This window comes from Elephas maximus, chromosome 26 (assembly GCF_024166365.1).
Source record: "Elephas maximus indicus isolate mEleMax1 chromosome 26, mEleMax1 primary haplotype, whole genome shotgun sequence".
Classification (NCBI taxonomy): domain Eukaryota; kingdom Metazoa; phylum Chordata; class Mammalia; order Proboscidea; family Elephantidae; genus Elephas; species Elephas maximus.
The window spans coordinates 39024275-39051777 of NC_064844.1; the positions used below are offsets into that span (position 1 = coordinate 39024275).

The following is a 27503-nucleotide window of genomic DNA, read 5'->3' on the forward strand; positions in this document are numbered from 1 at the left end:
AGGTTCTAGGTGATCGGAAGCTTGATAACTTTCTACAATTTTGTCATAATAAGAAGTATAAGGAAGCTGGTCAGTTGGTACTACTTTCTCTAGACAAAGTGGTGAAAGAAAGAGATGAGCTCAGGGCTTCAGAGTCAAAGCTCAAGCGCTGCACAAAGATCTCAAAGTTTCCACTTGTACCTTGAAAGAAAGCCTTGTTTCTTGTAGTAACAGAGCAGATATTGCCAAAAACCAAACCCAGAGTCTTATTGTATGACTGGCTGAATTACAATGCCCATTGCATTACCAAACTCGAATGGAGTCTGAAGTTAAAGTGAGGGCATTGTGGGAAGAAATGGGATCCAGAAACTTGGGATGGGGACATCTGGGCAGATAATCAAGAAGATGGGGACAATGAGCCCCTAAATTACATTGAATCACTCCTGCCAACAGAGCCAGCCCTCTATCTCTCATCCAAAGAGATTATCCACCTTTGTCTGCTAAGCCACCCTCCCCAGTAAAACCATTAGCCCCTCTATCCCCGTCTGATGAGATTAACCCAGCTGTGTCTGAAATGCCTTTGAGTCATTGCCTGGGGCATCACCTGAGGCAGATGCCTTACAAGACAATGCTGAATGTCCTCAAAACACATCCCTACCACCCATTTTGGCTCCTATACCTATAAAAAAAAAAAAAAACTTATAGCTACACTTAAGTCCCAGGGAGCAACAAAAGGCGAAGTACAAAGTGTGACCCAGGAGCAGGTACGCTACACTCCAAAAGAACTGTTTGACTTTTCTAATATGTACAATAAGAAACCTGGGGAATATGTGTGGGAATGGCTATTAAGGGTGTGGGATAATGTTGCAAGGAACATAAAGATGGATCAGTCTGACTTTATTGATATGGACTCATTAAGCACAGATTCTTCATTCGATGTTTCAGCTTGGGAAGTTAGGAAAGGATCTAATAGTTTATTTGGTTGGGTTGCTGAAACATGGATTACATGGTGGCCTACACTAAATTAACTTGAAATATCAGATCTGCCTTGGTATATGGTAAAAGGTATCCAATGGCTTAGGGAAATTGGCATTTTAGAGTGGATTTATCAGGTTAGACCCACTGACCCAGGCGTGGAGTGCCCAGAGGACACACCTTTTACCACAACAGTGAGGAACAAATTTGTGAAGGGAGCCCCAGCATCCTTGAAGACTGCTGTGACTGCTATTTTATATAAATCAGATTTGACAGTGGGAACTGCCCTAATTGAATTAAGACACCTGACTACAATGAGGCTGACTGGACCCCATGGTAGTAGAGGTCAAGTGACTGTACTCAACTGACAAAGACAAGGTGGGCATGGTTACAATAATGGACAGTGGAGTCAAAGCAGTAATCAGAATAATGTGACTCGTATAGGCTTATGGTGTTGGCTACTTAGTCCTGGTGTCCCTGGGAGTTAAAAAGATAGGAAATCTACTAAATATTACTTGATCTGTACAAATGGATGAATTCTAGGTCAGGTGAAGAGCAGTCTAACTTATATCACCAGAATAGTCACAGTTCCTCAATCAATTCCCAGACTTGAGCAAGTTTAAAGACCCACAACCCCTTGAACGAAGGAGAGGCTGGGTCCCCTTGAGGAAGGACTCTAATACACTGCCATAAACTTATACTGTTAATCTTTCTCCCAGCCTTCCCCAAAGGGACCTAAGGCCTTTTACAACAGTGACTGTTCATTGGGGAAAAGGAAATAATCAGACTTTTCAGGTATTACTGGATACTCGCTCTGAACTTACACTAATCCCAGGAGACTCAAAACATCACTGGGCCCACCAGTCAGAATAGGGGCATATGCTGGTTAGGTTATTAACGGAGTTTTAGCTTATGTCCTTCTCACGGTAGGCCCAGTGGGTCCCCAAACTCATCCTGTAGTGATTTCCCCAGTTCCAGAATGCCTAATTAAAATAGATATACTCAGCAACTGGAAGAACCTCCACACTGGGATTCCTGACAAATGGAGTAGGGGCTATTATGGTAGGAAAAGCCAAGTGGAAGCCATTGGAACTGCCTCTACCTAGGAAAACTATAAACAAAAAGCAATACTGCATTTCTGGAGGGAGTGCTGAGGTTACCGCCACCATCAAGGGCTTGAAGGATGCAGGGGTGGTGATTCCCACCACATCCCCAATCAACTCGTCAATTTGGCCTGTGCAGAAAACAGATGGATCTTGGAGAATGACAGTAGATTATCGAAAACTTAGCCAGGCTGTGACTACAATTGCAGCAGCTGTTCCAGATGTAGTTTCATTCCTTGAGCAAATTAATACATCTCCTGGTACCTGGTGTGTAGCTACTGGTCTGGCTAAGGCCTTTTTCTCCATAGCTGTTTTAAAGAACCATCAGAAGCAGTGTGCCTTCAGCTGACAAGGCCAAGAATACACCTTCAGTTGCCTTCCTCTGGGCTATATCAACTTTCCAGCCCTAGGTCATAATTTAGTCTGCAGGGAACTTGATTGCCTTTCCCTTCCACAAGATGTCACATTGGTCCATTACATTGATGACATTATGCTGATTGGATCTACTAAGGAAGAAGAGCCGATGACTCTGGACTTATTGGTAAAACATTTGTGTACTAGAGGGTGGGAAATTAATCCCACAAAAATTCAGGTACCTTCCACCTCAGTGAAATTTCTAGGGGTCCAGTGGTATAGGGCATGTCGAGATATCCCTTCTAAAGTGAAGGTAAAGTTATTGCATCCGGCTCCTCCTACAACTAAAAAGAAGACACAGCACTTAGTAGGCCTCTTTGAATTTTGGAGGCAACATATTCCTCATTTGGGTGTGATACTCCAGTCTATGCATCAAGTGACTCAAAAAGCTGCTAGTTTTGAGTGGGGCCCAGAACAAGAGAAGGCTCTGTAACAGCTTTAGGCTGCTGTGCAAGCTAATCTGCCACTTGGGCCATTTGATCCGGCTGCTCCAATGGTGCTTGAAGAGTCTGTGGCAGAAAGAGATGCTGGTTGGAATTTTTGGCAGGCCCCTATTATTGAATCACAGTGCAAACCCTTAGGATTTTGGAGCAAATCACTGCCATCTTCTGCAGATAACTACTCTCCTTTTGAGAAACAGCTTTTGGCTTGTTACTGGGCTTTAGTAGAGACTGAACACTTAACTATGGGTCACCAAATCACCATGCGGTCTGAGCTGCCCAGCGTGAACTCGATGTTGTCTGACTCACAGAGTCATGAAGTTGAACATGCACAGCAGCACTCCATCATTAAACGGAAATGGTATATACAAGATCAGGCCTGAGCATGACCTAAAGGCACAAGTAAGTTGCTGAAGAAGTAGCCCAAATGCCTATGGTCTCCACCCCTGTCCCATTACCATCCATCTCCCAGTCTGCACCGATGGCCTCATGGGGAGTTCCTTATGATCAATTGACAGAAGAAGAGAACTCATGCCTGGTTTAGAGATGATTCTGTGTGATATGCAGGCACCACTTGAAAGTGGACAGCGGCAGCACTACAGCCCCTTTCTGGCACCTTCCTGAAGGACAGTGGTGAAGGGAAATCCTCCCAATGGGCAGAACTTCTGGCAGTGCACTGGTTGTTCACTTTGCTTGGAAGGAGAAATGGCCAGATGTATGACTGTATACTGATTCATGGGCTGTGGCTAATGGTTTGGCTGGATGATCAGGGACTTGGAAGGAACATGATTAGAAAATTGGAGAAAAGGATTTACGGGGAAGAGGTATGTGGATGGACCTCTCTGAATGGGCCAAAGAAGTAAAGATATTTGTGTCTCATGTGAATGCTCACCAGAGGGTGACCTCAGCAGAAGATGATTTTAATAATCAAGTGGATACGATAACAAATTCTGTGGGAACCACTCTTTTCCATTATTGCTCAATGGGCTCATGAACAAAGTAGCCATGGTGGCAGGGATGGAGGTTATCCATGGGCCCAGCAACATGGACTTCTACCCACCAAGGGTGACTTGGCTACAGCCACTGCTGGGTGCCCAATCTGCCAGCAGCAGAGACCAACACTGAGTACCTGATAAGGCACCATCCCTCAAGGTGATCAGCCAGCAACCTGGAAGCAAGTTGATTACACTGTACCACTTCCATCACGGAAAGGGCAGCATTTTGTATTTAATGGAGAAGATACTCTAAATACGGATTTGCCTTCCCTGCACTCGATGCTTCTGCCAAAACTACCATCCGTGGACTTAACAGGATGCCTTATCCATTGTCATGGTATCCCACACAGCATTGTCTTGGATCAAGGGACTCCACAGCAAATGAAGTGCGGCAATGGGCCCATGCTCATAGAATTCACCGGTCTTATCATATTCCCCATCATCCTGAAGCAGGTGGCTTGACAGAACAATGGAATGGCCTCCTTAAGGCACATTTATGGTGCCAGCTAGGTGGCAATACAGGGTTTGGGTTTGGGCAGTGTTCTCCAGGAGGTTGTACATGCTGTAAACCAGGTCCAATATATGGTGCTGTTTCTCCCATATCCAGGATTTATGGATCCAGTAACTATTACTATTACCCCTAGTGTCCTGCTCACAAAGTTTTTGCTTCCTGCCCCCATGACCTAATGCTCTGCAGGTCTAGAGGTCTTAGTTCGAAAGGGAAGAATGCTCCCACCTGGAGACATCACTGATTCCACTGAACTAGAAGCTAAGAATGCCACCTGGCCACTTTGGGCTCCGTATGCCTCTGGATCAACAGGCAAAGAAGGGAGTTACCATACTGGCTGGTATGATTGATCCTGATTATCAAGAGGAAATCACACTGATATTACATAATGGAGGTAAAGAAGAGTATGTCTGGAATGCAGGAGATCCCTTAGGGCGTCTCTTAAAGTCAATGGAAAACTACAGCAATCCAATTCCAACATGACTACTAACAGCTCAGACCCTTCAAAAACGAAGGTTTGAGTCACCCCACCAGGTAAAGAACCACGACCAGGTGAGATGCTTGCTAAGGGCAAAGGATATATGGAATGGGTAGTAGAAGAAAGTAGTGCTAAATGCCAGTTATGCCCACGTGACCAGTTGCAGAAACAAGGACTGTAATTATTATGAATATCCCTTCCTCGTATGTGTGCATCCAATATTTTTGTTTTCTTCACTTATTAAATATAAGATGTAAACAGAGCTAGTGTGTTTTCTGTCATATGCGTGTTAGTTGTATTATGTTCGGCACAAGTATGACTTTGTAATTGTCTTTATTTAGAGATGGTGCACGGTTTAGGCAGATGTGTACGGGTGTCAAGCTGACAACAGGTGGACTGTGATGGTTAAAATTGTGTGTCTTCCTGGCTGGGCTCAGTGGTTTCGTAGCTATGATATAGTGTGGCAGCTATGTAACGACGTAATCACCTTCATAATAAGATCTAAGATAATGCAATCACCTCCATTATGAGATCTGCTATGAGCAGCCAATCAGTTGAAAGGGATTTTCCTTGGGGGTGTGGTCTGCATCCGATACATGTGGACTTCCCGGCAGTTTGCTGGCTTTTGCCCACTCTGGATCCTGCATCTGGTCTCTGGTTCTTGGGACCTGAGCTAGCACTTTACCGGCTGATCTTGGGATTTATCAGCGTCCACAGCCTGTAAGCTATCAGCCTGCTATCTTATCTGCTGATCTTGGGATTCGTCTGTCTGCGCAGCTTGTGAGTGAGAGGCCTGTCATCGACCTGCTGATCTTGGGTTCGTCAGCCCTACAGCTACATGAATCAGGAGAAGCCTCCAGCCTGACCCGTGGACATGGGACTTTCCAGCCTCTACAACCTCCGGAACCATTTCCGTGATAAAATCTGTGTATGTGTGTGTGTGTGTATGTACACACACTCACTTCACTTGTTTTGCTTCTCTAGAGAACCCAGCCTAAGACAGGGGCCCAGAGATCTAGGCAAAGGTTAATGCTTGAAGCTAGCCAGGTGAGGAGGGCTTATCACCCCCAAGTACCACTTGCTTCCTTATACACAAATGTATATTGACAGAGTGTGAGAGTGCCTCCAGCACTGTGAGTCTCAGGGCAAGCGTGCAGAACCCACCTGCTGTAATAACCACAATAGTGATCATGTAAAAACAGCAGGAAGGCTTAATTAATATAAACAGTGTGTCAGATGCAGTTTGAAGACTTTACCAAATTTACTCATTTAATTCTCACCACAACCCCATGATGTAGGAACTTTTATTATCTCTATTTTACAGTTGAAGAAACCGAGACACAGGGAAGTGAAATAACTTCTCTAAGATTACCCTGCTAGAGCCCTGAGCATCAAAGGCAAGCTAAGACAATGAACTGAGGGGCAGGGGGAGGAAGAGGCCGTTCAGAAGTGGAAAGGAGTTACCAGACCTGAATCACGGGGAGCCCTCAGACACCATTGCAGGAGCAGCAGCAGCAGCGGCAGGCTGGTACTAGTGTTCGGCCATAGTTTCCTCAGGGAGAAGCAGCCAGCTGCAAAGCCCACCCACACCTCCGGAACCTGAGGAGAACAGCGCTCTCGGCAAAAGCTAAGTACTTGCGTATATTTTACCGCGCTCCCCCACCACCCCCAAGCCGGCTTCACCAGGTGAATCCCTGGACCTGAGATAGACTCTGGTGAGCACCTAGGGCCAACCTCTGGCCTTGGGGAAGGAAAAAATTTGCAACTGGGGGGAAAAGATAATTTGCTAGCTCCATTAACTGGGGGAGCTCAGGACAGAAGCGGCTCCTGTCCAGGTATAAACCGTCTGTGGAAGTTGAGCATCTTTTCATTCTGCATGGACCTTTGTGGGCCTATTTCAGGAGACTAGGCCCTTGTTGGCAAACTCCAACTATTTCAGCTGTGTGGTGGAGAGGTGGGTGTTTGATGTTTGACATCCCTTTGCCTATTAAACAAGGTCCTCACCTACCCACATCAGGGGCCTAAGGACTGGTAGCTCCACTCAGGTCACCCAGCCACCCACGACAGGGGTCGAAAGATAACTGCTAACTCCCAGTCCTTACAACCAAAAACCTTGGGTGCCCTTGGTCCCTCTGCAAAACCCACCCACCAGCACGCTCTAGGGAACAGAGACGTGTTTTCCTCAGAGACACTTGGGGGTCAGTTCTCAGCCCCCTGCCTTGTTCAGAGCATGACCCCCTGCTGCAATCAGATACCAGTATACACGCCAATCACCCTTCGCCCTCTAAGACTGTAAGACAGAGGCTGTACCACACACTTGATGATCAGCTACCTGGAAACCTGAGCTAAATTCATACAAGAAAACTGAAAGGACTTCTAGACTGATATATCCGATAACAGCTCTAGCCATCTGGGGACTGGGCATCAGAGCTCCAAAGGTGAAAATAAATCAACCTAGCTCACTCAAGCAACCCGTACGGGTATACCAAAACAAAACAAAGCAAGAAGGTATGACACACTAAGCAAGCATAAACTAATACAATAACTTACAGATGGCTCGGAGACAACAGCCAATATCAAGTCACATAAAGAAACAGACCATGATCACCTCAGCAGGCTCTCAAAAAAAGAATCCAGGGATCTTCTAGATGCAAGTGTATTCCCGGAATTACCAGATGCAGAATACAAAAGTTTAATATACAGAACCCTTCAAGACATCAAGAAGGAAATGAGGCAATACGGAGAACAAGCCAAGGAACACACAGATAAAGCAACTGAAGAAATTAGAAAGATTATTCAGGAACATAATGAAAAGTTTAAAAAGCTGGAAAAATCCATAGGCAGTGAGCAATCAGAAATTCAGAAGATTAACAATAAAATTACAGAAGTAGACAACTCAATAGAAAGCCAGAGGAGCAGAATTGAGCAAGTAGAAGCTAGAATTTCTGAACTTGAAGATAAATCACTTGGCACTAATATATTTGAAGAAAAATCAGATAAAAGAATTTAAAAATATGAAGAAACTTTAAGAATCACGTGGGTCTCTATCAAGAGAAATAACCTACGAGTGATTGGAGTACCAGAACAGGAATGGATGACAGAAAATAGAGAGAATTGTTGAAGATTTGTTGGCAGAAAACTTCCGTGATATCGTGAAAGATGAGAAGATATCCATCCAAGATGCTCATGGAACTCCACGTAAGGTAGATCGTAAAAGAAAGTCACCAAGACTTATTATAATCAAACTTACCAAAACCAAAGATAAAGAGAATTATAAGAGCAGCGAGGGATAAAAGAAAATTCACCTACAAAGGAGAGCCAATAAGAATGAGCTCGGACTACTCGGCAGAAACCATGCAGGCAAGAAGGCAATGGGATGACATATTTAAAAACTTTAAGGAAAAAAATTGCCTGCCAAGAACCATATATCCATCAGAACTGTCTCTTAAATATGAAGGTGAAATTAAGACATTTCCAGATAAACACAAGGTTAGGGAATTTGTAAAAACCAAACCAAAACTACAAGAAATACTAAAGGGAGTTCCTTCGTTAGAAAATCAATAATATCGGGTATCAACACAAGACTAGAACCGTGGGCAGAGCAACCAGAAGTCAACCCAGGCAAGGAAATCCAAAAAAACAAACCAAGAGTATAAAAAAGAAAAGAAAAGCCCAACACAGGGTAATGGCGATCTTATTATATAAAAGAAGACAACATTAAAATCATAAAGAGGGACCAAGAAATGTAATCATGCACCTTCCATACGGAGAGGAAGATACAGCGATACAAAGAAATAAAAGTGAGGTTTCAATTCAGAAAAATGGGGGTAAATAATAAGGTACCCATAAAGGAGATAAACTATCCTACTCATCAAAATAAAATACAAGAAAAAAACAGAGACTCAGCCGAAACAAAATCAATGACAACAAATATGAGCAAAGGACAATATATGAAGATAATCTACTCAGCACATAAAATGAAGAGTGAAATGAAACCATCAATAACACACAAAAAAAGGCATCAAAACGATAGCACTAAATTCATACCTATCCATAATTACCCTGAATGCAAATGGACTAAATGCACCAATAAAGTGACAGGGAGTGGCAGAATGGATTAAAAAACAAGATCCATCTATATGCTGCCTACAAGAGACACACCTTAGACTTAGAGACACTAACAAACTAAAACTCAGAGGATGGAAAAATATATATCAAGCAAACAACAATAAAAAAGAGTAGGAGTGGCAATATTACTTTCTGACGAAATAGAACTTAAAGTTAAATCAATCATAAAGGATAAGGAAGGACACTACATAATGATTAAAAGGACAATACACCAAGAAGATATAACCATATTAAACATGTATGCACCCAATGACAGGGCTGCAAGATACATAAAACAAACTCTAACACTATTGAAAAGTAAGAAAGGCAGCTCCACAATAATAGTGGGAGACTTCAACACACCACCTTCAGTGAAGGACAGGACATCCAGAAAGAAGCTCAATAAAGACACAGAAGATCTAAATGCCACAGTCAACCAACTTGACCTCGTAGACATATACAGAACACTCCACCCAACGGCAACCAACTATACTTTCTTTTCTAGTGCACATGGAACATTCTCTAGAATAGACCACATATTAGGTCATAAAGCAAGCCTTAGCAGAATCCAAAACATTGAAATATTACAAAGCATCTTCTCTGACCAGAAGGCCATAAAAGTGGAAATCAATAACAGGGAAAAGAAATCAAACACTTGGAAACTGAACAATACCTTTCTCAAAAAAGACTGGATTATAGAAGAAATTAAGGATGGAATAAAGAAATTCAGAGAATCCAATGAGAAAGAAAACACTTCCTATCAGAACCTTTGGGACACAGCAAAAGCAGTGCTCAGAGGCCAATTTATATCAATAAATGCACACATCCAAAAAGAAGAAAGGGCCAAAATCAAAGAATTATCCCAGCAATTGAACAAATAGAAAGAGACCAACAAAAGAAACGCACAGGCACCAGAAGAAAACAAATAATAAAAATTTGAGCTGAACTAACTGAAAAAAAAAAAACAGAAAAACAATTCAAAGAATTAACAAGACCAAAAGCTGGTTTTTTGAAAAAATCACCACAATTGATAAACCAAACCGGCCAAACTGACCAAAGAAAAACAGAAGAGGAAGCAAATAACCCCTATAAGAAATGAGATGTGCGATATTACCACAGACCCAACTGACATTAAAAGAATCATATCAGATTACTATGGAAAACTATACTCAAACAAATTTGAAAACCTAGAAGAAATGGATGAATTCCTAGAAGCACACTACCTACCTAAACTAATACAAACTGAGGTGGAACATCTAAACAGACCCATCACAAAAGAGGAGATTGAAAAGGTAATCAAAAAACTTCCAACAAAAAAAAGCCCTGGTCCGGAGGGCTTCACTGCAGAGTTCTACCAAACTTTCAGAGGAGTTAACACCACTACTACTAAAGAGATTTCAGAGCATAGAAAAGGATGGAATACTACCAAACTCATTCTATGAAGCCAGCATATCCCTAATACCAAAACCAGGTAGACACACCACAAGAAAAGAAAAACATAGACCTATATCCCTCATAGATGCAAAAATCCTCAACAAAATTCTAGCCAATAGAATTCAATAACATATCAAAAAAAATAATTCACCATGACCAAGTGGGATTCATACCAGGTATGCAGGGATGGTTCAACATTAAAAAAACAATTAATGTAATCCACCACATAAATAAAACAAAAGACAAGAATCACATGATTTTATCAATTGATGCAGAAAAGACATTTGACAAAGTTCGACACCCATTCATGATAAAAACTCTCAGTAAAATAGGAATAGAGGGAAAATTCCTCAGCATAATAAAGGGCATTTATACAAAGCCAACAGCCAACATTACCCTAAATGGAGAGAGCCTGAAAATATTTCCATTGAGATCAGGAACCAGACAAGGATGCCCTTTATCACCACTCTTATTCAACATTGTGCTGGAAGTCCTAGCCAGAGCAATTAGGCTAGGTAAAGAAATAAAGGGCATCCAGATCGGCAAGGAAGAAGTAAAAGTATCTCTATTTGCAGATGACATGATCTTATACACAGAAAACCCTAAGGAATCCTCCAGAAAACTACTGAAACTAATAGCAGAGTATTGGGATACAAGATAAATATACAAAAATCACTTGGATCCCTCTACACCAACAAAAAGAACATCGAAGAGGAAATTACCAAGTCAATGCCATTTACAGTAGCCCCCAAGAAGTTAAAATACTGAGGAATAAATCTTACCAGAGATGTAAAAGACTTATACAAAGAAAACTACAGTACACTTCTGCGAGAAACCAAAAGAGACTTACATAAGTGGAAGAACATACCTTGCTCATGGATAGGAAGACTTAACATTATAAAAATGTCTATTCTACCAAAAGCCATCTATACATTTAATGCAATTCCGATCAAAATGCCAAGGACGGTCTTTAATGAGATGGAGAAACAAATCGCCAATTTCATATGGAAGGGAAAGAGGCCCCGGATAAATAAGGCATTACTGAAAGAGAACAAAGCAGGAGGCCTTACTTTACCTGAGTTTAGAACCTATTATACCACCACAGTTGTCAAAACAGCCTGGTCCTGGTACAACAACAGATACATGGACCAATGGAACAGAATTGAGAATCCAGACATAAATCCATCCACATATGAGCAGTGGATATTTGACAAAGGCCCCAAAACAGTTAAATGGGGAAAAGACAGTCTTTTTAACAAATGGTGCTGCCATAACTGGATATCCATCTGCGAAAAAATGAAACAAGACCTATACCTCGCTCCATGGACAAAAACTAACTCAAAATGGATCAAAGACCTAAATATAAAATCTAAAATGATAAAGATCAAAAGATCATGGAAGAAAAAATAGGGACAACGTTAGAAGCCCTAATACATGGCATAAACAGTATAAAAAGATTATTAAGAATGCAGAAGAAAAACTAGATAACTGAGAGCTCCTAAAAATCAAACACCTATGCTCATCCAAAGACTTCTCCAAAAGAGTAAAAAGACTACCTACAGACTGGGAGAGCGTTTTTAGCTATGACATTTCTGATCAGTGCCTGATCTCTAAAATCTACATGATACTGCAAAAACTCAACTGCAAAAAGACAAATAGCCCAATTAAAAAATGGGCAAAAGATATGAATAGACACTTCACTAAAGAAGACATTCAGGTAGCTAACAGATACACGAGGAAATGTCCATGATCATTAGCCAGTAGAGAAATGCAGATCAAAACTACAATAAGATTTCATCTTACTCCAACAAGGCTGGCATTAATCCAAAAAACACGAAATAATAAATGTTGCAGAGGGTGTGGAGAGATTGGAACACTTATACACTGCTGGTGGGAATGGCAAATGGAAATCGATTTGGCGCTTCCTTAAAAAGCTAGGAATAGAACTACCATAGGATCCAGCAATCCCACTCCTTGGAATATATCCTAGAGAAATAAGAGCCTTTACACAAACAGATATATGCACACCCATGTTTATTGCAGCACTGTTTACAATAGCAAAAAGATGGAAGCAACCAAGGTGCCCATCAACAGATGAATGGATAAATAAATTATGGTATAGTCACACAATGGAATACTACGCATCGATAAAGAACAGTGAGGAATCTGTGAAACATTTCATAACATGGAGGAACCTGGAAGGTATTATGCTGAATGAAATCAGTCAGTTGCAATAGGACAAATATTGTATAAGACCACTATTATAAGAACTTGAGAAATAGTTTAAACTGAGAAGAAAACATTCTTTTGTGGTTAGGATGGGGGGAGGGAGGGAGGGTGGGAGAGGGGCATTCACTGATTAGATAGTAGATAAGAACTACTTTAGGTGAAGGGAAAGACAGCACACAATACAGGGGAGGTCAGCACAATTGGTCTAAACCGAAAGCAAAGAAGTTTCCTGAATAAACTGAATGCTTCGAAGCCCAGCATAGCAGGGGCAGGGGTCTGGGGACCATGGTTTCAGGGGACATCTAAGTCAATTGGCATAATAAAATCTATTAAGAAAACATTCTGCATCCCACTTTGAAGAGTGGCATCTGGGGTCTTAAACGCTAGCAAGCAGCCATCTAAGATGCATCAATTGGTCTCAACCCACCTGCATCAAAGGAGAATGAAGAACACCAAGGACACAAGGTAATTATGAGCCCAAGAGACAGAAAGGGCCACATAAACCAGAGACTACATCATCCTGAGACCAGAAGAACTAGATGGTGCCCGGCTCTAAGAACTAGATGACTGCCCTGACAGGGAACACAACAGAGAACCCCTGAGGGAGTAGAAGAGCAGTGGGATGCAGACCCCAAATTCTCATGAAAAGACCAGACTTAAGGGTCTGACTGAGACTAGAAGGACCCCGGTGCTCATGGCCCCCAGACCTTCTGTTGGCCCAGGACAGGAACCATTCCCGAAGCCAACTCTTCAGACATGGACTGGACTGGACAATAGGCTGGAGAGGGATACTAGTGAGGAGTGAGCTTTTTGGATCAGATGGACACTTGAGACTATGTTGGCATCTCCTGCCTGGAGGAGAGATGAGAGGGCGGAGGGGGTTAGAAACTGGTGAAATGGACAGGAAAAGAGAAAGTGGAGGGAGAGAGCAGGCTGTCTCATTATGGGGAGAGTAATTGGGAGTGTGTAGCAAGGCGTATATGGGTTTTTGTGTGAGAGACTGACTTAATTTGTAATCTTTCACTTAAAAAAACTATTAAAAAAAAAAAAGATTACCCTGCTAGAAAGTGGCAGTGAATTCACAGTCTACCTCCAGAACCCAGGCCCTCTCGTGCCTGATCAGGCTGGTGGGGGCATGTGTGCAGTCAGGCCAGGCCAGAGGGAGCAGGTCCAGGAAGACTGGAGAAAGGTTAGTAGTAAGCCAGGCAGGTAGCAGAGTCAGGGAGTCCTCCAAGCCCAGGCTGCTGCCCCTGTGAAAGGAATAGCTAGGCCGGCTAGGGCCCTGGAGGCTCCCAAGACAAATGCTGGCCACTGGGAACAGATAATCCCTTTACCTCCAGATCCCAACTGGGACAAAAGGTGACCAAAATGCGCATAGGTCCTCTGCCCTGAGGACCAGAGAGGAGGCTGGGGGAACAGCCAGCTCCCCAGGACAGAGGGTACCAGGCAGCTCTGAGATCCTTGTTTTCCAGCACCTCTGTCTGGGATCCTCTCCACTGTCCTGGTCCCTGCCCTAGCTCCAGGCAGTCTCCTGGTGGCCCTACACACAGGCTGCTTGCTCCTCACCCAGCTCTGGACTGGCCCCTCATCTGGAACCCCACACCATGGACCTTGAGCTATGGAATCAGATGGTCTGAAACCACAGGCAAGTTACTTACCTTCTATACCTTAGTTTCCTCTTTTGTGTAAGTGGGGATAGGGGCAGCATTTGCCTCATGGTTTTTTTAGTTGCATAAGCTACATTTATTTTCTTGAACCAGCACCTAGCACCCAGTGACTATTTCATAGACATCCCATTCTTTATCATCAGCATCCTTCCTTGAAGTCCATTCCAAGTCTGTCCTCCTGCAGGAAACCTTCCTGCCTGTCCCAAGCCCTTCTTGAGCACAACCTTTGCAAACTGGCTGGTTGCACAGGTGATAGCTCAAAAGAATGCAGCCTCTCACCAGCCACTCCTCTGTAAGCTCCTACACTGACTGTGTGCTGGTCTCAGCTCCCCAACTCTGCCTTGGGGGACAGTGCCCATGCCTCGGCCTTCTACTGTAATCCCTACAGCAATGCCCTAGGACAGCAAGCCCCCAAATGCTTGTTGACTGAATGATAAATGGGATTTCAGGTCCTAAAAAGTAAGATTCATATCTTCTTTTGCATTCCCACAAGCACGTAGGAGATGCTTGCTCAAGGAATAGATTAGAACAAGGAAGACACCAAAATTCCTCCCTCTGATCTTTTGATCAGAAATGCTCCTTGTCATAAAACCTAGCCCCTCTCTGGGTGCCCTCTGGCTTTTATTAGTATAACCTTGGGAAAAAAAACCTAACAGGACACATGATCTGAGAAAGGGCCTAGTTTTATCTGAGCTCAGAGGACAATGATCTGGAGGGGTAAACTAGGGAAGCCACCAGTGTTGGCCACCCTCCCCGCAATAGACACATATGCTCAGGCTCCATGAGACTTACATACCCAGAGCATCTACTGTGTGTCAGGTCCTGGGAGTTTGGGCTACCAAGGTGAATGAGCTGCAGCCCCTGACCCCAAAGGGGTTCACAGCGTACAGCGGGGGGGGGGGGGGGGGGGGTGCGGGTGCTACATAGACGGTTCCATTAAACCAAAACCAAAACCCATTGCCATTCGATTCTGACTCATAGTGTTATGGATTGAAATGTGTCCCCCCAAAACGTGTGCCAACTTTGCTAGGCCATAATTCCCAGCATTCTGTGGTTGTCTACCATTTGTGATCTGATGTGATTATAATGTGTTGTAAATTCTAACCTCTATAATGTTAATGAAGCAGGATTGGGGCAGTTACATTAGTGAGGCAGGACTCAATCTACAGGATTAGGTTGTATCTTGCATCAATCTCTTTTGTGATAGAAAAGAGAAATATAATCTCTTTGTGACATAAAAGAGAAATACAAGAGAGGAGAGGGACCTCATAACCACCAAGCAAGAAGAGCCAGGAGCGAACCATGTCCTTTGGACCCGGGTCCCTGCCCTGAGAAGAGACTAGACCAAGGGAAGACTGATGACAAGGGCCTTCCCCCAGAGCCAACAGAGAGAGAAAGCCTTCTCTTGGAGCTGGCACCCTGAATTCAGACTTCTAGCATCCCAAACTGTGCAAGAATAAACTTCTGTTTGTTAAAGCCATATATTTTTGGTATTTCTGTTATAGCAGCACTAGATAACTAAGACAGTGACCATACAGGACAGAGCAGAACTGCCCCAGTGGGTTTCCAAGGCCATAATCCTTACGGAAACAAACTACCATATCTTTCTCCTGTGAAGTGGCTGGTGGGTTCAAACTGCCAACTTTTCTGTTAGCAGCCAAGTGCTTAAACATTGTGCCATAAGGGCTACTTACACAGGGTTAAGTCAAGCGGAAGTATAGGAGCAGTGGGGGGATGGCACCTCATCCAACCCAGGAAATTGGGGAAGTCTTTCTGGTAGAGGCAATGCCAGAATGGAGTTTTAGAGGCCAAGTAAGTATTCCTCACGTGAACAACAGGGACAAACTTGTCCCAAGAGAGGAACAGAAGCTGAAAAGGCATAAAGCATGGAGGTGTGAAAAACCAGGGAGATACTTGAGTGCTGCAAGCAACACGATGTGACTGGAATGTAGATTGTATATGTGTGGAGGGCTGGGAGTAGGGGAAGAGTTACTGTTGGCTCCCAGAAAACTAAGTATCTTCATCTTTGTATCTCTAGCACTGAGCACAGAGCCTGGCACAGAGAGGTTGCTTGAATGATAATGGAACAAGCACCCAAGGCTACGAGGCTAGGTGGGTGAGGGCACAATGAGCCTCACATGTAAGCAGAGGCTCTCAGACCCTCGGTATCCACAGGCCCACGACAGGAGTACAACGTAGGCTTGCTGGATGGTTGCCCAATCCAACAGGGGCTCCACAACTCTTTCTGATGACCAAGACTAACCTGCCAGAAGAGCCCAGGAGATACTGGATGAATTGCACAGTGCTCCAGAGGCTCAGAGAGAGGAGAAGGAGATGGGAAAGGGCTAGAAGGTCAGGGAAGCTCCCTGCAGCAGGCAGGGCAGGAGCAGCGAAAGGCATCCCAGATAAGGCCAGCACAGCCACAGGGCCTGAGGGTAGGAACAAGCGGGGTAGGATTCATTACTTCCATTTTATCAATGGGGAGACAGAGATGCAAAGCCATTTGCCCAAGAGTAAAGTTAGTAGAAGAAGCTGACTTTGCAGGCTTGGCAATCTGCAAAACCAAAGCTCTCCCCCACCTACCACCCAGCTAGTCCATCAAGCCTGGTGGGTCTAGGAGGACCTCAAAACTGAGGAGTTAAATGAGGAGTATCCAAGGGTCCACAGAATCTTTCAAAACGCATGCCCACTGGCATGCCCTGCTCATGATGGTGACTGCCACTCAGCATGCTGGGGGTCCCCCTCAGCCCTCACCCTCCACACTGCACACCCATGCCCACCATCAACAGGGAGAATGGGAATGAATTCTCAGTCCAGGGAAGAGGGGCAGAGGCAGTGCTTTGTGACGGCAGGGCTCTCATCTGGCCCCCAGCTTCCCTGACTGGCAACTGGGAGAAGAGAAGAAGTGGCTTTATTTTTAAATTCTTGTTCTCACTCCCTGAGGGCCTATTAATATTTTCCTAGTGCTGGGCAGTCTCACTTGCAGTAAAGAGAACTTCTGGGGGCACTGGGAAGGTCACACTGGTAGTCACCCACTGGGGAGGGCCGGCCTCAGGACGCTCTAGGGTTCCCCACACTGAGGGCCCTCGCGCTCCCCAGTGTCTGGCAGGCCACTGTCTATCTCCTACTCCCTCAGTGAGCCCCTCATTTCACACTCCTCCTCAGGCGCCTCAGGCTCAACCTTTCATAATCTGGCCCACCTCTCTGCCCTAACACATGCCTCCTCTTCCTCCCCCAGCAGTTTAAACCATCCCTTCCTCTCAAACCCATGCCCAAGGCCTAGCAACTCTGTTGCATGTGGCAAGTCCACCACAGCAGCTCGTATCTGTCCTCAGCCTGGGGCCCCGTTACCAGCATCATCCTCCCCACTACTCTAGCATTATCCCCTCAACTAAGCCCTGGGCACACTGATTCCCCCGGATGCTGCAGCTTCCCCCCCGACCATGGCATTCCAGGCCATTCCTGAGCTTCTGCCAGCCTCCTCCCCACAGCAGCCTCTGTTCCTGGTGACTCCCAGCACAGAGTCCTTGAGGACAGGGCCGGCGTCCGATTCACCAGGGCTCAAGGCTCCTGGCAGCTGCCTGGCACCCACAGAGTCTGCCAGTGAGTCTTCCGTCTGCTTGGACTGCCTTTTCGTCTTTTCTCTGCCTATAAAAATACTCCCTCTTCTGTAAGGAGCAGCTCCACTGTTTGCCCCAGAAAGTCTTTTTTTTTTTTAATTTATTTCTTCATTAACAGTAGCAACATTTACAAGGTGCTAGTTAAATGCTATGTACTGAGCTACACGCTTATAAAGGATGATTTCATCAACTCCACATAACTGTTGCTGTTCCCATTGCACAGATAAAGAAACCAAGACTGTGAGAACTTGTCAGAGGCCATGCTGTTAGCGACGGTGGGGCCAGGGTCTGGACTAGGCAGTCTGACTGGCACCTGACTGCAGACTATGCTCTTTTTTTTCTTTTAATATCATTCTTTTATTGTGGTAAAATATATATATAACATAAAATTTGCCATTTTAACATTTTGAAGTGTACAATTTGGTGGCATTAATTACATTCATAATGCTGTGCAACCACCACTACCCGTTTCCATCACCCAGGAAGCCTTTCTTAAACCCAGTCTCCCAGAATGAGCCCTCTTCTAACTCCAAGGCCTCCTTCCAATGAGCCACTTGCTTCCATTCATGGAGTACTGACCAGGTGGCAGGTGTCAGCCAAGTGTTTGCTGCCATGATTCCTCCTGCTTCCTCACAGCTAGGTCGCAATAGCAGCATCAGTTACCCTTTTTTTTTTTTTTTTAACTGATGAGGACCCTGAAGGTCAGAGAGGTTCTGTGCTTGTCCAAGGCCACACATCCCCACCTGGGAATCTCAACACAGAGCTCCTTGCTTGGCCACATGGCCACTCTGCCTCCCTTCTTGGGAGCATGCCCTCTTCTTCTCCCTCAAAATCTAGGTGTCAGGGCTTGGTTTCCTTGTCGTCGCATTTCCCCTGCTAGGGTTGGGGGGTGCTAAGCACTGGACTTCGTCTTTATCTCTGGGTCCCCCTAGAGCCCTGGCACAACTTTCTGCACAGAGATGCTCCAGGTATCTGCTGTGTGCAGGGTGGTCACTGGGAGCCTGTGGGAGTCTGGCCTTGGGTGGAGGGTAAGGTAGAGGTGGTGGGGCACATGCTGTGGGCCACATGGGACCAAGAGGAGTGGGGTGGCAGCCCTCATAAGGGAGATACCATGTAAGGAGTCCCACTGACCACATATGGGCACCAAAGCTGCAGGAGGACCAGGTGCCAACCAGGGAGTCCTTCCTTGGTGCCACACTCTCAAGGCACCAAGCCCCCATCAGTGCCCAGGGCCTGGCTCCCTGATCTCCCCTCCAGGCATTTCTCTTCTGAGCATCCTAATGGATGCAAGGCAAATTCTCATACTCTCTTTCTCCTGGATGACTGTGTGTGTGGAGCTAATCAGAGCACGTCTCCTCAGGTTGCCCCCGAGCTAGCTGCCCGTCTCATGGAATCCATGCCCTTACGACAGCTCCCTTTGTTAAGTGGCCCAGGAGAAGGGTAGGGGTGGCAACAGGCAGAGGGGACTACAGACAGGAAAGGGAATGCCCAGATGCCAGAGTCAGCCCCCTGCCTGTCAGATGGATGCTATGGCTAGAGCTGACTATGGGTAAGCTTCAGCCCTACAAGTCCTGGGTGACCCACCATTTCAACTGCTTTACCCTGCAGTAGCAGAAAGAAGAACTAAGGAACAAATGAATACCCCAAGCTTACATGTCAGCAGAGAACAGACTGTTAAATGGGAGAACGGGACAGGTACAGGACAATACAGAGCAGCAGGGCCTGGGGCAAACAGGAGGCCACTGCTACCCAAAAACTGTTGACTGCTTCAACATAAGAATATTTGCAACACGTTTGCCAAATATTCTAATTTTTTAAAGAGTAGCCAGAAACCTGAATTTTTATGTGAAAACTTCAGTTTTTTTTTTTTTTTTTTTAATATTGGCAACCATTTTAAAAATGTTACACACATTTTAAGTCAAACAAATCCCCACGAGCACCACCACCCAGGGAGGCCCCAGCCCACAGGGCACCTGTTGCCACTTCTAGCTTTTTCCAGCATATACACATCGAGTGTGTGACCACTCCAAGACAGACAACCCTTCACAGAGCGTTGCCCTGCTTGGCTCCAGCTGGAAAAGAGGTGGGAGATTAAAGGAAGTAGAAATGACACCAAGGAGCAGCAACAGCAGGGGATTATTCAGCCTTTAGGGGAGTAATCTTTAGGGGAAGAAAGTCTTCAGTGGTTAAGAGCTCGGCTGCTAACCAGAAGGTCTGCAGTTCAAACTCACCGAGTCAATCCATGGGAGAAAGATGTGGCAGGCTGCTTCCACAAAGATTTACAGCCTAGGAAACCCTACAGTGCAGTTGCACTGTCCTATAGGGTCACTACAATTCGGAGTCGGAATCGACTGGATGGCAACTGGTTAATGGGTGGGTAGTCTTGGGAGTGGCGACACACAGCCCACCAAAGAAGTGTGTCAGAACCCAGTGGGGTGAAGGGCAGGAAAGCATAGTTAAATAAGACCACTGATTTGTTCACATTATTTACATGTAAAATGTCAACACCACTAATGAAAAATGTGGAACTTTTTATGTTTGACCAAAATGAGAAAGAAACTGTGTCTACACCCTTCCCTGAAGTGGGGAGAGGTGATCTGATCTCCATTTTTAAGGAGTTACCAGACTACCGACGTAGACTGGAGCAAAACAAAAGGGAAATTTCCTTAAAAACCAGGTGGGCATGGGAATGAGCATCAATGATGTGTGGCCTTTCCTCTTGGAAAGCCTGTGACAGGAGGAACAAGGGAACCAGGAGGGAGGAGGGGCCACCACAGGGCTCTGGAGGGTTTAACCACAGCTGGGGGTGGGGTGAGATGACTTCTCAGGGATCGTTTGAAGCCCACGATTTCAGGTGGAAAGGCAGCAGGCTACTTTTCCCATCTCTCTCCCTCAAGGTATAAGTGGCTGCTGCATTTCTTCTGCCCTCCTAACCAGCCTGGCCAGGCTGGGCAGCTTTGACCTGGGCAGGGGGAGCGGGGGTTGGGGCAGGGCTGGCCTATCTGTTCCATTCTCAGGGTAGAGGGCCCATCTGGAAGTCAATATTGGCCACTTGGGCCAGCCTCCCACCCCTCTACTTTCTGTATACATCAGTTTTATAACTAGCCCCCCTACTAGCTGTGTGACCTTGGGCAAACTGCTCACCCCTCTGTGCCTCAGTTTCCTTACCTGTTAATAACAGTGTCCACCTCTCACAGGGTTGTTGTGAGGGCAAAATGAGCTAATAAATGCAAACTGCTTAGAACAGTGCTGGCACATACTGAGCCCTATAAAGTGTTTGCTGCAATTATTATCATCATCATTTTTGTGGGAACTCTCACCTATGCCCACCTCCACCAAGTTGGGCAGAAAGGCACCTGGAGACAGCATAACTTACTAGTTGTGTGTTTTCCAGTTACCCCAAAAAGCTCAAGGCAGGGGGCAGGGGGCAGCAGATACCACCTTTGCATCATCTCCTTCACTTTGAGAGGCTCTCAGAACAGCCCACGTAGCAGAGAGACCCTAGCCACCCAGCCAGACTGAAGTATCATTGCTCCTGCTTCTGGGCCCATCCCAGGGTTCCACAAGGAGCACGTTTTGTTTCTGATTACTCAAGGAATGATCACAACCCACAATCTGTACCTGGCTTGTTTCAGGGGCACAGAGAAAGAGGGGCGCTAAGGAGCTGCATCTCACCCTACAGCCCATCTGAATGGTAAAGTGGGTGGCAGAGCAGATGTTAGGGGCATGAAAATGAGTCAGAAAGGCCCAGTTCTGAATGTGGTTCTGCTGCTTACTAGCTGTGTGACCTTGTGCAAATTATAAACCTCTCTGTGCAAACTATTGTTGGTGGGTGGTAGCAGCAATCAGCTGGAGGTGGAATCAGGCTGAGTTCTATGATTAGAGTTGATGAATACAATGCTCTTTCATTATGTACTAAGCTCTTATGCATACTTCCTTGACTCAAACTGTACCTAAAACTAGATGAGGCTACTATTATATTCTCCCAAACACTGTGTGGTCTGCCTTGAGAGCACTTTGTGTGCTGGGAATTCATTGCTTAATTGCTTATGATGTAATGTCTATCTTCCCCACCAAACTGTCAGCCCCATGAGGGCAGCGCCCAGGCTCTGTTATATTCTCCACTGTATCTTCCATACCCAGCACATGCCTACCCAGCACATGCCTGGCACAGAGAAGGTGCTCAATAAAGATGCTGATCTACATTAACTCCAACCCTCAGAGCTACTATGCAAAATGTTCTAACAGAAAGGAAAAAAATTTGACTCCTAGAGTTTGCTCTGGTCATTGGCAGAGACAACCTGGTTTAAGAATTTGATCTGGCTAATAATAATGAGGAACCCTGGAGGCACAGTGGTTAAGTGCTCGACTGCTAACTAAAAGGCCAGCAGTTCGAATCCACCAGCCATTCCTTGGAAACTCTTTGGGGCGGTTCTACTCTGTCCTATATAGGGCTGCTATGAGTCAATCCCGTAGCTTCTGCTGGTTTTTACTGTAGGTAAAGGCGTAGGTCCAGGGTGTATAACTCTTGTTTGTTGTTCGGTGCCGTCGAGTCAGTTCCAACTCATAGCAACCCTATGTACTACAGAATGAAATACTGCCCGGTTGTCCGCCATGCTCACAATCGTTGTTGTTGCTTGAGCCCATTGTTGCAGCCACTGTGCCATCCATCTCATTGAAGGTCTTCCTCCCTTTTGCTGACCCTCTCTCTACTTTACCAAGCATGATGTCCTTCTCCAGGGACTCTTGTTTACACAAGCTCTTTAGTGGCCCTTTTCAGAAGTAAAAAGGTAGCCCACAGGCCTAGGCTAAGATAGATGTCATTATTGCTCTGCCATAAAAAGTAACTGAAATTTAGAGTTTTCAGAAGGTCTGGAGGAAAGCATCTAGGAAAATCAGTCCTGGAGAATGGCAGAAAACTAGGCTTGAGGAGAGAGAGTCAGGGAGAAATTCTCCGAGGCTATGACCAAGGAAGGGCAGGGCACGAAATACTGTTCTGAGCAATGGGTAATCTTCTTTCTAATAAGCCTTAGTGAAAGCCTGCTACATATGACAGCCATGGCTTAGTGGGGATTGGGAATGAGGAAGCCAAGATTATTGTACACATACGGCAGAGGCCAGGCAGCAGCCCCCAGAGGCTAGACAGCTACCCAGCATGGTCCCCAACCTGAAATCCTTAGAAATGCTGCAGATGGGGATGATTTTCATTCAATACTTGGGTACTTCCTAAAGAAAAATAAATAGTATACTTTGAGACCTTTAACAAGGAGAAAATCCTACGGGAAGAAGAAATATTGATGAGAGCACCTCCCCATTTCCACTTTGTAAGTTGAGGGCCTGAGCCGGTGTAACTAGATCAAAGAAAAAAGGGTAACATCTGTGTTACAGCAATATTGTCCCATTACGGATATGGAAAGGGAGGCTCACAGAGGTAGGGGCCTTGCCCAAGGTCACACAGGCAGCACAGGTTGTTACTGTTGTTGTTAGTGGCCATCGAGTCAGCTCTGACTCAAGGCAACCTTACGTATAATAGAGCTAAACGTTGCCTGGTCGTGTGCCATTTTCATAATCATTGTGTGGCTGAATTCACTGATGTTGCCACTGCATCAGTCCATTTCATTGAGGGTTTCCCTTGTTTTCGCTGACCCTCTACTTTACCAAATATGATGTCTTTTTCTAGGGACTGGTCTTCCCTGATAACATGTCCCAAGTAAGCAAGTAAAACCCAAAACCAAACCTGTTGCCACTGAGTTGATTCAAACTCATAGCAACCCTATAGGACAGAGTTGAACTGCCCCATAGGGTTTCCAAGGCAGTACATAACCTTTATGGGAGCAGGTTGCCACATCTTTCTCCCGTGCAGTAGCTGGTGGGTTCAAACTGCCAACCTTGTGGTTAGCAGCTGAGCACTTAACCACTGTGCCACCAGGGCTCCTTTAAGAAAGCAGTGATGCAGAAATTGGGACAGGATCCCTCTGGCTTATCCCCTTCCCCACTCTCCTGTAGGTTTTCTGAGAAAGGAAGGGAGGCCCAAGAGTTCCCAACAGCCCCCTGGCTGCCAATTCCACAGCCCAGCTGAGTGGCCCCAGACATCTGTCTGAAAACCAAGCCAGAGATCTTGTGCTTCTAGGTAAGGGCTGCCCAGTCCTATCCTCCACACAGAGGCTGTCCTAGCCCTCTGCCCATCTTTCCTACTCGCCCACTTGAATCTGAAAAAGAAAAAAGGCCCTGGTAAGTGCTTTATTAGAATGGTTATTTTGTTGAGCTGCCAAGTGACCTGCTCCCGCTCCCTTTTTCCATCTCTCCAGCAGTCCCCAGTTTGAGCTCAGCAGTAAAACAAACGCTTTGTTTCTTTATTTTGATTTCCTCAGTAAAATTTCAAACACGCAGGAAACACCCACCCAGTCCCAGATAAGTGAAGTCAGGCCGTGGTCCACTGCGGGTGGGTGGAGTCCAGGGTCAGTGAGTGGGGTGGATGGGAAGGTTCTAATGCCAGCTGACCTCAGCTCACTGTGAGTGCCAACAGGCACCTAACCTCTCCTGTGCCTGACTTTCTTAGTAGGAAAAGAACAGCTTGGGTATGAGGAGAACTAGGCCTTCCCAGCCCTGCCACCCAGGGAATCTCAACCTGACAAATGTGGGTGTGGAGGGATGGCTGAGAAGACATTTCTCAGGCAAGTTATTTTTTAATATATGCCTCCAAGGCTTTGGGACAGTAGTTCCACCCTTCTTCCATCATCTCTGGTTGCAATAAAGCAGGCACTGAAAGAAGAACGTGATGGATGCTATTTTGGGCTCCTGAGCCAACTTGTGAAAGAATGGTCATCACCAAGAGAGATAGGTCGGCCTCTATCTTCTCCTTGGGGCCTCCATTTCCACAAGAATTAAAATAAAGGGGGACATTTGTCAATTATCTAAAAGGGGGAGATTCCAAGAGCGTATCTGAAATTCTAAAAGATAAAAAGAATCCTAAACTGAATTAAAATTAATTTTGCTTTTGAAATAAATATATAAAGTCTTTTAGAGGCCAGAACCCATTCCAAAAACCAAGAATATGGTCGTCTCCTAAAGGGGTAGGTGGGCCTCCCCAACTCCAACACACCTCTGGCAACCCCAACACAACTCCACCTACCCACAGATATTTTCACTTTTAATCTGGGCACCTGATCTAGTGCTCTGCTGCTAACTGGTTTGAGTCCACCCAGAGACAACTTAGAAGAAAGGCGTGGCGATCTATTTCAAAAAAATGAGTCACTGAAAACCCTATGGAGTCCAAGTCTGATCTACATACATGGGGTGGTCATGAATCAGTGTCAGTTCGACACCAACTAGTCTTTATTGTTGTTTTTTTACCTGCTATGCACTCGATGGCAGTGGGATGCTAGAGACATCCTAATACATAGTATGTATAGTAGGTTCTTTATAAACCCAAACCTTTCTTTAGAAAGTTGGCCTGTAAATATAACACATATGTGTGTTTTTGTATCATCAAACAGGAACTGGTTTTATAGTATGGTTAACTGTCTTCATTGGTGCAGTCTCAGACTGTTTCCATTGAGAGACAGCCCCCAACAAGATGGGTCCTTGCTGAAGTCTCTTGGCTCTTGGCCTTTGCTGGCTTTTGCAGGACCTCCACCAAGGCATGTGAAAAGGACAAGAGCAATGTTATTTCTTGTTGGCAGCTCAGGGACAAAGAATATTTCAACTCATTCTCACCACTGAATAAAAAGTAGACTTGGGGACCACCTAAGGTTCTCACATTCTATGATGCAACTAGTTCAAATCTGGGCCCCAATCATGATTTCCTAAGAATGGAATATGCTTGGGTAAGTAAAGCTTTTCCAGAAGTTTCTGAATCTTTTCTATGCAACTTTAAAAAATAATACTTTGCTAACTGTTCTTATTCAAGCCCAAGCTATATGCAAATTGGATCACACCTGGTTCCTGAGAGAGTCATTCAGTGGGTGGAAAGGAGAAGGCAAGAAACAGTTGGGTGAGAAACGGTGTCCTGTTGCCATGGAAAGCTTCCACCCTCTGCAGCTGGGGAAGGCCCGGTACCAGTTACCGGGGGCAATTCATTTCTGTGAAAGCTGAGAAAATGGAAAGCTGGAACAGGAGATGCTAGGGATTAGAAAGGTGCTGCATTATACTTCAGTCTTTCTTACTTTAAAGTGGGCCTATACTTTAGAATATAAAATGGCACCCTCAAGTATTTGTTAAAGATTGCTTAACACAAGCTATTGAACAAATCGATGTCATCAAATTATAAAAAGAAAATCATGTTCTCCCCCTTTTCCAAATTTATACACCTGTCATTTAAATTACAGCTCAGTTTGGGCAGCTCTGACTAAATTACACTCTGTGGCCTGGTCTGAACCCACAATTGCCAGGGCAGCGTTTCTATGGTAGATGAACTTCTTTGAAAAAGGTTAAATCCAAAAATATATACTCGTCCTACTTCCCAGTGGTTTCTCCCCAGTGTAGTCAAAGTCAGCAAGAAGATCTTCCATCAACAACCTAGATGGATACCCAGGTGGCATTTTCTTGAATTAGCTGGGGACACGAAGCTAAGAGAGAGAGGCAGTACGTGAAAACCCAGGAGTAAGGCTCCAAATGCCTGCCACAGGCTATGGGAGAGGTCAAAACTATCCAGGCTTAATTATGAGGGGTACATTTTAAGTCCTGCCCTATCATTAAAAAGGAGCTCTGGTGGCACAATGGTTAAGTGCTCAGCTGCCAACCAAAAGGTTGGTGGTTTGAATCCACCCAGCAGCTCTGCAGGAGAAAGACCTGGCAATCTGCTCCCATAAAGATTACAGCCTAGGCAACTCCGTGGGTCATTCTACTTTGTCACATGGAGTTGCTGTGAGTGGGAATTGACTTGATGGCACACAACAACAACTACTATTAAAAAGGGCCAAGTGCAGACAAAACAGTCATATCTGTTCATTTTAGGTAACTGATACATACATGATGTTTGCTATATTATCCTTCATATTTTTTAAAATATATTTCAAATTTTTTTTAAAAAGCCAGTGCATAAATGTTTAGGGGATCATAATTGACTATAAGATTAATCAGAGACAGAGAAAATTCTCACCATCTAGGCTCTTTCGCTGCCTCTCTTTGCCAAAAAGCCACCTCAGCAGCTCCCCAGCTTCTGCTGTCTCATCAAATCATCATGCATGGACATCTGTCCCCTCACCTCAAGAAAACTTTCCTCCATGGAAGAACTTGTTATGTACTGTCGGCCCCCGGGGGGGTTGTCCCATGAGGACCAGGAGAGAAGAGACCGAGTCATGCTGGACATCCAGTTCTGAGGGGTAGTGTGATGCAACAGAAGGAGCATGTGCCTCAGGATCAGATGGACCTCGGTCACATTCCTGGCTCTGAGTTTCCCAGGCTGTGACCATGCGTGACCTATTTAACCTTCCTGAGCCTCAGTTTCCACATATGTAAAAGGCTAACACCATATAACAAAATTGTGTGAGTCTTGGAGCTGGTGAATATAAAGTGTCTAGCACAAGGCCAGCTCACAAGTCTTTGTGGAAGGA

The 27503-nt window shown here is 45.1% G+C and overlaps 1 protein-coding gene and 1 pseudogene across 4 annotated transcripts in view; one reads left to right on the top strand and one right to left on the bottom strand.

Annotated features, from left to right (window-relative positions):
* The window catches only part of MRAS (muscle RAS oncogene homolog), an 85192-nt gene that overhangs the window by 50429 nt on the left and 7260 nt on the right, over window positions 1-27503 (bottom strand). The window lies entirely within an intron of this gene.
* The window catches only part of LOC126067940 (uncharacterized), a 34097-nt pseudogene that overhangs the window by 5437 nt on the left and 1157 nt on the right, over window positions 1-27503 (top strand).